Raw genomic sequence first — 9,572 nt, forward strand, 5'->3', positions numbered from 1 at the left:
GGGACACCAGTGGCCAGTGTTCCTGGGAGTTACTGCACTTGGTCCGCAGACCATAACTGCTTGCTTAGGCTCCCGTGGGCCAGTGGCTTTGCACAGAACAAGCTTGTTTCCTGTTTATATACTATACTTTCAAACCCAGGCAAGGCTATTTAGTAGAAAATCCCACCATTCAACTGCTTTTTCAAGTTTGCTCTTGGACATCACACCCTCACCTCAAACTCAGCCCATCAAAGATAAAAATTCTTGGACACAGAAGAGCCGTTAGAGACTGCTATGTCTAGGGCCACTGCAAGGAACCAATTTGGTCCCTTGGCAATTTTCTCAATTTGAAGGGCCCATTCATTCAAATTGTTTGCAAAAACTGGGGGGATGTGCAGTTTTTCAGTGGTTTCCATCCCATTGGCAATCAAATTCTCAAAGGGCCCTGAGAAGCCATCAGATACATGTCTTCTCCCAGCTGGCTCTATTTCCTGGCTGACTGTATCTCCTGGCCTTCCTGATTCTGGCAGAGCTTTTTGCCTCCTACCTCATGGCAAATACTAAGACACTTTGACCTCCTGCACTCACCAGCGGTCTCACATCTGTACAAGGCTAGTCTTTCCACCTGTGCTCTCCATCACACATCTTCTTTGTCCCACAAGTTACCCCTTCTTAAATTTTGAACCCGTCTGGTTGCTTCTCTCTGATCTATACAAAGGTTTCAGGGTTGCTCATATCAAAACAAAACAACAGCCCCTGCCACACTCCCTGTCTTATCTCTGCTTCACACGGTCTGTATTCCTCTACCCATTTCTTATTCTTTTCTCTACTGCATTGCCAGCTATATGGAATCTCTGAAACCTATAGTCACTATCACTAGCCTATCTTCTCCTGAGTTCTAAATCTATACTGTTAGAAAGCAGTATAGTTTATGGATCAAAAATGAGGAATCTATGGTCAGCCAGTCTGGGTTCAAAGCCTGGCCCCACCAGTTAACAGCTGTTGATCTCAAGCAAGTTAAGCTTTCTGTGCTTGAGTTTTTCTCTTTGTAAAATCCGCCGACATCATCAGTTGTAGTGAGGAATAAAGAAGACATGAAATGCTCAGCACAGTGCCTGACACATAATGAACCATCAGTAATGTGAACTATTATTCTTTGCACTCGCACATCCTACAGGTCCCTTACACTCAACATGCCTAGAATTAAACTAACCTTTTCTCCTTGAGCTTCTTCCTCTGCTTGGTTCCCCATTTGTGATTGAGCTTTGCCTGTGAAGGCTGCATTAACTAAGGCCTACTGGCCTCTCTGGGCTTCCTATGGTCTCACCAGCCTCCCATTTGGTCTCCCTGCCTTTACTTTTCCCTCCCACCAAGCCACTCTCCACACTGCAGTCCAGATCGGCTCATCTTATCCCTCTCTATAAAAACCCAATGGCTCCCCATTGTCCACCAGATAAAATTTACTCTGTTGCCCAGGCTGGAGTGCAGTGGTACAATCATATAGCTCATTCTCACTGTAACCCCAAACTCTTGGGCTCAAGCAATCCTGCCACCTCAGCCTCCCATGTAGCTGGGACCAGAGGCATGAGCCACTATACCCAGCTAATTTTTTTTTTTTTTTTAATTTCTGTAGAAACAGAGCCTCACTATGTTGCTCAGACTGGTCTCAAACTCCTGGGTTCAAGTGATCCTCCTGCCTTAGCCTCCCAAAGTGCTGGGATTATCAATGTGAGCCATTGCGACTGGCCAAAATCTAAACTTCTAAGCCTGCCATGCAGGGCCCTCTGAGCTTTGGCGCTGCTCCTGTTCCAGGCCCATCCCCACCCTCTCCCCCGTATCCCAGCCTGATCCTCCCTTATGCTCCCATGATGCCAAACTGCCAACAGGCACCCCACAGAGCCATCCTGCTTCAACACTCTGTACCTGCCTCTCCTTCCCCCAAAACACCCCCACATTCAGCACCTTGTTTCTTCAGGCCTGTGAAGTCCATTAGCACGGAAGCCACAAATGTGCTTTCCTGGACTTTTCTGTCACACTTCTGTGCCTTGGCCCAGAATGCTCCCTCCCCCTTGATCTGCCAAATACACCCTTTTCCTTCTGGTTCCAGAGTCACAACTAGGTGAAGCCATGCCACTTCTGCAGACTGAGCTAGGCCTTCTCTCTGTGCTCCCACAGTGCTCCCATCCTGCCTCTGGTCTCTGTCATAGCACTGGCACTATCAGCACTATGGTATTTGATAGCAAGACTTTATTTATGTAGCAGTCTCGCCCTGGAGTGTCTGAGCTCCTCCAGGAGAGTGCCGTATGCACCCTCACCCGACTTCTCCATGTTCTTTCCTGCTTTATTTTTCTCCTTAGCACTCGTTACCATTGGACATACTACACATGATGCTCATTTGTCCATCTCTGCCCACTAAAATATGAACTCTCTGAATACAGAAGCTTTAGTTTGTTTTAATATATCCCCAGAGCCTAGAATAGTAACTGGTACACAGTGAGTGCTCAATACATGTTTGTTGAATTAATTGTTGAATCACTGGTCAATGTTACATTACCTAGTTTTGTATCTCTAGTAGCTAACATATTGCCTAGCACATAGTAGATACCAGAAGTAGATATTACAGAAGTCAGGTACTGCAGCGTGCACCTATAGTCCCAGAGGCTGAGGTGGGAAGATTGCTTGAGATCAGGAGTTTGAGTCCAGCCTGGGCAATACAGTGAGACTGTTTCTAAAAAATAAACTTAAATAAAAATGAAATTTTAAAACACTAGGAAAGAACATTTCAGGTTTATCTGTGGTGCCTGAGCACGTACTCTTAAGGAAAACAAACAAACAAAAAAAATCCAAACATTAGTGTTGGATTCCAGGTTCTCTACCTTCTAATCCTAGCCACTCAAATTTGAATCCTCTTTGTCTTAGCATAAGCCTTTATCTTGACCCTGACTGCCCTGCTCCCTGCCCTTGAGTAAATACCAGGCATTGCTTTTCCTCTCTCTGGTCCATACTCCAAACAGAAACATTGTCGAACCATTCTTCAACATGTACAGACTGAGCACCTGGGATCCAGCCACTGTCCTCCATCTATGCCTGTTCCATTTCTCTTTCCTCAAGGTGAGGACAAATTGACCCTCCCTTGGGAAGCTTTCCCTGACCATCCAGGCCTGTGTGACTCTCTCACTGGGCACTAATGACCCATACTGTAGCACCTCATCACTGGCATTATTAACCAGCAGACATAAAATAAACATGTAGATTTTACAGAAAATGACCCTTTAAAGAATTGGCACTTTTTAACATTTCAAACATTTTGGATGGAAATTTTTCTGATATTTATTTTACATCTTCTCTGTCTTCTGAAATACAGTACTGTATACAGAAGGGCCATCTCGCCTTTTACAACGAAGGCACTGTGCATCCCTAGCCATTATTCTGTGATGTGTAGTGTGCCAGGAGCGAAAGAGAAGGCCATGAGCTCTGGAATTAAACAATTCTCATAGTGATCCTCTTTGCAGTCCCTGGGGTCTTCCTGAGGTCATTGCCTGACTCTCTTTTTGATGTGTTGCTAATCTATAGTGAATCAGATAGTAAAGTTTATTAGAATTGTTAGTAAACTAAGTGTAAACAGTATCTAAGTGGGATATGAGGGATTCTCTTGTTTATCAACTCTCTCCACTTTAAGGCATAGACTTTGCAGTCTATTTTGTAGATCAGAGGCCTTTCTCACTTACCTCCTGATATTTGGGGTTTATTCATAATTCTTGAGGTTGGTTAAGTAACTTCTTTAAAAGAGTGTGCTTTTAATACATTTAGCATTTTATGTATTATCTTCTGTTAACAACCTTTATATGCATATATAAAAACTCTGTAATTAGATTGTTCTCTGGTTAAATTATTAACTTTCCAGGGGCCGAAAGTATTTTATAGTCATTTATTCATGTATTAAGTATTTTAGAAAGTAACTACTATGTGAAAAGATCTGTGATAGAAAAAAGATAAATAAGACATGGTATTTACACATTATTGAGGAAACAAGACACAAATAACCAATACAAAGCAACAAGGTGAATGTAAAAAAATTAGAGTGCTATGGCAATTCAAATAGAAGAAACTGTCTTCTGGTTGGGAGACCTGGGAAAGGCTTCATGAAACAGGTGGCATTTGAACTGGGTCTTGATGAACAGGAAAAATCTCAGTGGCTAGCTGAGAAGAAAAAACAAACTCAGTTTCTTCTTACTGTACTCTCACAACATGGAATGCTTCTCTGACCACATGTGTAAGGGATTTTCCCAAAGACCAAGCAAGCAAGCAATTCTGCAGGAGACACCACTCGGGTATCCTCTAATTCAAATCAATTCTGACACTATGGACTTGGAGAGTGTCAAGACCCACAGGCTGAGGGCTCCGCCTCCAAGAATGCCCTCACTTCGGCCAGTCGCAAGTCCAGGACTCTGGAACTTATGGCCAACTGGCTATAAATCAGGGTTCCCACAACACCCTCATCAGATTCAATTAATTTGTTACAGTGGATCACAGAACTCAGGGAAACATTTATGTTGTGATAAAGGATACTCGAAATAATACAAATCAACAGTCAGATGAAGAGACACACAGCAGGAGGTCTGGAAGGGTGGCACGCAGAAGTTTCCATCTTGGTGGACTTGGGCTCCACCACCCTCTAGACACATGGATATGTTCTTCTTCACTGTCCTGGAAGCTTCCATGTGTTTGCCTATCTGGTAGTTACCCAAACCCAGTCCTTTGGGGTTTTTATGGAAGCTTCATTATAGAGGCATGATTGATTACATCACTGGTCACTGTGATCAGCTTAACCTTCACCCCCCTCTCCTCTCAGCTGGTGTCTGCTGCAGAATTGATTGCTAGCTTGGTGTGTGGGGAAATACTCCTACAGTGGAATCTGAAAAGAACTCTATATTATGAGAGCACATTAGGAAGAAACTAAGTTTATTTTTTCTTCTCAGCTACCCACCAAAATTTTTCCTATCCACTGAGCCCCAGTTGAAAAGCCACCAGTTGCACGAAGCCTTCCGCAGGTCTCCCAAACAGAAAACAGTTTCTCCTGCTTGAATTCCCACAGCACTCAATTTGAAAGTTCACCTTGTTGCTTCCTATTGGTTATTTGCATCCTATCTCCTCAATAATGTATAAATACCACAGGCAGAACCTTTCAACCCTGTGACTACAGGATTGGTTTCCCTGACAACCAGTGTCTCTCCCCCAATCCTACAAAGTGTTATCTAGGGACTTCCCAAAAATTGCCTCATTAACATAAGCTCAGGTGTGGGTGAAAAGCATTTGTTATAAATAACAAAAGACTGTCTTTCACCTTTATCACTCTAAAACTGTTTCCAGAGCTGCTTCAGGAATCAAGGACAAAAAGCCAAATACTTGAACAAAAGATATCCTTACTGCCCTAGTCACTTAGGAAATAAGAATCTCACAGGAGATGTGAGCCAGGAACCACCGTGGATGAAAACCAAAACATACATATCATCATATCACGGCATCATACCAAGATTTGGGAAAGCTGTGAGAATGAGAAGGGAGAAATATTTGTATGCATTTGTGGAACACAGTCTTGAGATCATCCAGGGCATAGTACCCCACTTCGCACATTGAGTTTGCAACATATATACTAGTGAAACAAAGAAGTGGCATGTGGCACCCACAATATTACTTTTATTACTCATTAAATATAAGCTGGAGCACTCAACTTTGGGCAAAAGCCAAATGAGGTTAAACCACTTGGTGACAGTAACCTTGAGCTAGGGCAGGCCTCCACCATTCAGTTCCTGAGCTTTCCAATGCTTACCTTTTCAGCTTGAACACTTAAGATCATTGGAGAAAAATGGACAATAAATGGCATTTTAAAAATTATACTTCAAGTTCTGGGATGCATGTGCAGAACGTGCAGGTTTGTTACATAGGTATACATGTGCCATGGTGGTTTGCTGCACCCATCAACCCGTCATCTACATTAGGTATTTCTCCTAATGCTATGCCACCCCTAGCCCACCAACAGGCCCTGGTTGTGATGTTCCCCTCCCTGTGTCCATGTGTTCTCACTGTTCAACTCCCACTTATGAGTGAGAACATGCAGTGTTTGGTTTTCCCTTCCTGTGTTAGTCTGCTGAGAATGATAGTTTCCAGCTTCATCCATGACCCTGCAAAGGACATAACCCTTCCTTTTTCATGGCTGCATGGTATTCCATGGTGTATATGTGCCACATTTTATTTATCCAGTCTATCATTGATGAGCATTTGGGTTGGTTCAAAGTCTTTGCTCTTGTGAACAATGCTGCAGTAAATATAAGTGTGCATGTATCTTTATAATAGCATGATTGTAATCCTTTGGGTATATACCTAGTAATGGGATGGCTGGGTCAAATGGTATTTCTGGTTCTAGATCCTCCAGGAATTGCCACACTGTCTTCCACAATGGTTGAACTAATTTACACTCAGACCAACAGTGTAAAAGCATTCCTATTTTTCCACATCCTCTCCAGCATCTGTTGTTTCCTGACTTTTTAATGATCGCCATTCTAACTGGTGTGAGACGGTATCTCATTGTGGTTTTGATTTGCATTTCTCTAATGACCAGCGATGATGAGCTTTTTTTAAATATGTTTGTTGGCCACATAAATGTCTTCTTTTGAGAAGTGTCTGTTCATATCCTTCACTCACTTTTTCATGGGGCTTTTTCTTCTAAATTTGTTTAAGTTCCTTGTAGATTCTGGATATTAGCCCTTTGTCAGATGGACAGATTGCCAAAATTTTCTCCCATTCTGCAGGGTGCCTGTTCACTCTAATGATAGTTTCTTTTGCTGTGCAGAAGTTTTTTAGTTTAATTAGATCCTATTTGTGAATTTTGGCTTTTGTTGCCATTGCTTTTGGTATTTTAGTCTTGAAGTCTTTGCCCATGCCTATGTTCTGAATGGTATTGCCTAGGTTTTCTTCTATGATTTTTATGGTGTTAGGTCTTACATTTAAACCTTTAATCCATCTTGATTTAATTTTTGTATAAGGTGTAAGGAAGGGGTCCAGTTTCAGTTTTCTGCATACGGCTAACTAGTTTTCCCAACACCATTTATTAAATAGGGAATCCTTTCCCCACTGTTTGTTTTTGTCAGGTTTGTCAAAGATCAGAGGGTTGTACATGTTTGGCATTATTTCTGAGGCCTCTGTTCTGTTCCATTGGTCTATATATCTGGTTTGGTACCAGTACCATGCTGTTTTGGTTACTGTAGCCTTGTAGTATAGTTTGAAGTCAGGTAGTGTGATGCCTCCAGCTTTTTGCTTAGGATTGTCTTGGCTATATGGACTCCTTTTTGGTTCCATATGAAATTTAAAGTAGTTTTTTCTAATTCTGTGAAGAAAGTCAATGGTAGCTTGATGGGGATAGCATTAAATCTACAAATTACTTTGGGCAGTATGGCCATTTTCATGATATTGATTCTTCCTATCCATGAGCATGGAATGTTTTTACATTTGTTTGTGTCCTCTCTTATTTCCTTGAGCAGTGGTTTGCAGTTCTCTTTGAAAAGGTTCTTCACATCCCTTGTAGTTGTATTCCTAGGTATTTTATTCTCTTTGTAGTGAATGGGAGTTCACTCATGCTTTGGCTCTTGGTTTGTCTGTTTCTGGTGTATAGGAATGCTTGTGATTTTTGCACATGGATTTTGTATCCTGAGACTTTGCTGAAGTTGTTTATCAGCCTAAGGAGATTTTGGGCTGAGATGATGGGGTTTTCTAAATATACAATCATGTCATCTGCAAACAGAGACAATTTGACTTCCTCTCTTCCTATTTGAATACCTTTATTTCTTTCTCTTGCCTAATTGCCCTGCCCAGAACTTCCAATACTATGTTGAATAGGGGTAGTGAGAGACGGCATCCTTATCTTGTGCCAGTTTTCAAAGGGAATGCTTCCAGCTTTTGCCCATTCAGTATATTTGCTGTGGGTTTGTCATAAATAGCTCTTATTATTTTGAGATACGTTCCATCAATACCTAGTTTACTGAGAGTTTTTAGCATAAAGGTGTGTTGAATTTTATCAAAGGCCTTTTCTGCATCTATTGAGATAATCATGTGGGTTTTGTCATTGGTTCTGTTTATGTGATGGATTATGTTTACTGATTTGTGTATGTTGAACCAGTCTTGCATCCCAGGGATAAAGCCCACTTGATCATGGTGGATAAGCTTTTTGATGTGCTGCTGCATTTGGTTTGCCAGTAATTTATTGAGGATTTTCACATTGCTGTTCATCAGGGATACTGGCCTGAAATTTTCTCTTTGTTGTTGTGTTTCTGCCAGGTTTTGGTATCAGGATGATGCCAGCCTCATAAAATGAGTTAGGGAGGAGTCCTTCTTTTTCTATTGTTTGGAGCAGTTTCAGAAGCAATGGTACCAGCTCCTCTTTGTACCTCTGGTAGAATTCGGCTGTGAATCTGTCTGGTCCCAGGCTTTTTTTGGTTGGTAGGCTATTAATTACTGCCTGAATTTCAGAACTTGTTATTGAGCTATTCAAGGATTCAACTTCTTCCTGGTTTAGTCTTGGGAGGGTGGATGTGTCCAGGAATTTACCCATCTCTTCTAGATTTTCCAGTTTATTTGTGTAGTGGTGTTTATAGTATTCTCTGATGTATTTCTGTGGGATCAGAGATGATATCCCCTGTATCATTTATTATTGTGTCTAGTTGATTCTTCTCTATTTTATTCTTTATTAGTCTGGCTAGTAGTCTATGTATTTTGTTAATCTTTTCAAAAAAAAACAGCTCTTGGTTTATTTGATTTTTTGAAGGCTTTTTTGTGCCTCTATCTCCTTCAGTTCTGCTCTGATCTTAGTGATTTCTTGTCTTCTGCTAACTTCTGAATTTGTTTGCTCTTGCTTCTCTAGTTCCTTTAATTGTGATGTTAGGGTGTCAATTTTAGATCTTTCCTGCTTTCTCCTGTGGGCATTAAGGGCTATAAATTTCCCTCTAAACAGTGCTTTAGCTGTGTACCAGAGATTCTGGTACCTTTTGTCTTTGTTCTCATTGGTTTCAAAGAACTTATTTATTTCTGCCTTAATTTCATTATTTACCCAGTAGTCATTCAGGAGCAGGTTGTTCAGTTTCCATGTAGTAGTGAAGTTTTGAGTGAGTTTCTTAATCCTGAGTTCTAATTTGATTGCACTGTGGTCTGACAGACTGTTTGTTATGATTTCCCTTCTTTTGCATTTGCTGAGGAGTGTTTCACTTCCAATTATGTGGTCAATTTTAGAATAAGTGTGATGTGGTGCTGAGAAGAATGTATATTCTGTTGATTTGGGGTGGAGAGTTCTATAGATGTCTATTAGGTCTGCTTGGTCCAGAGATGAGTTCAAGTCCTGAATATCCTTGCTAATTTTCTGTCTCATTGATCTGTCTAATATTGACAGTGGGGTGTTAAAATCTCCCACTATTATTGTGTGGCAGTCTAAGTCTCTTTGTACGTCTCTAAGAATTTGCTTTATGAATCTGGTGCTCCTGTATTGGGTGCATATATATTTAAGATAGTTAGCTCTTCTTGTTGCATTGATCCCTTTACCATTATGT

The sequence above is a fragment of the Mandrillus leucophaeus genome, unplaced genomic scaffold (assembly GCF_000951045.1).
Source record: "Mandrillus leucophaeus isolate KB7577 unplaced genomic scaffold, Mleu.le_1.0 Scaffold64, whole genome shotgun sequence".
NCBI lineage: Eukaryota > Metazoa > Chordata > Mammalia > Primates > Cercopithecidae > Mandrillus > Mandrillus leucophaeus.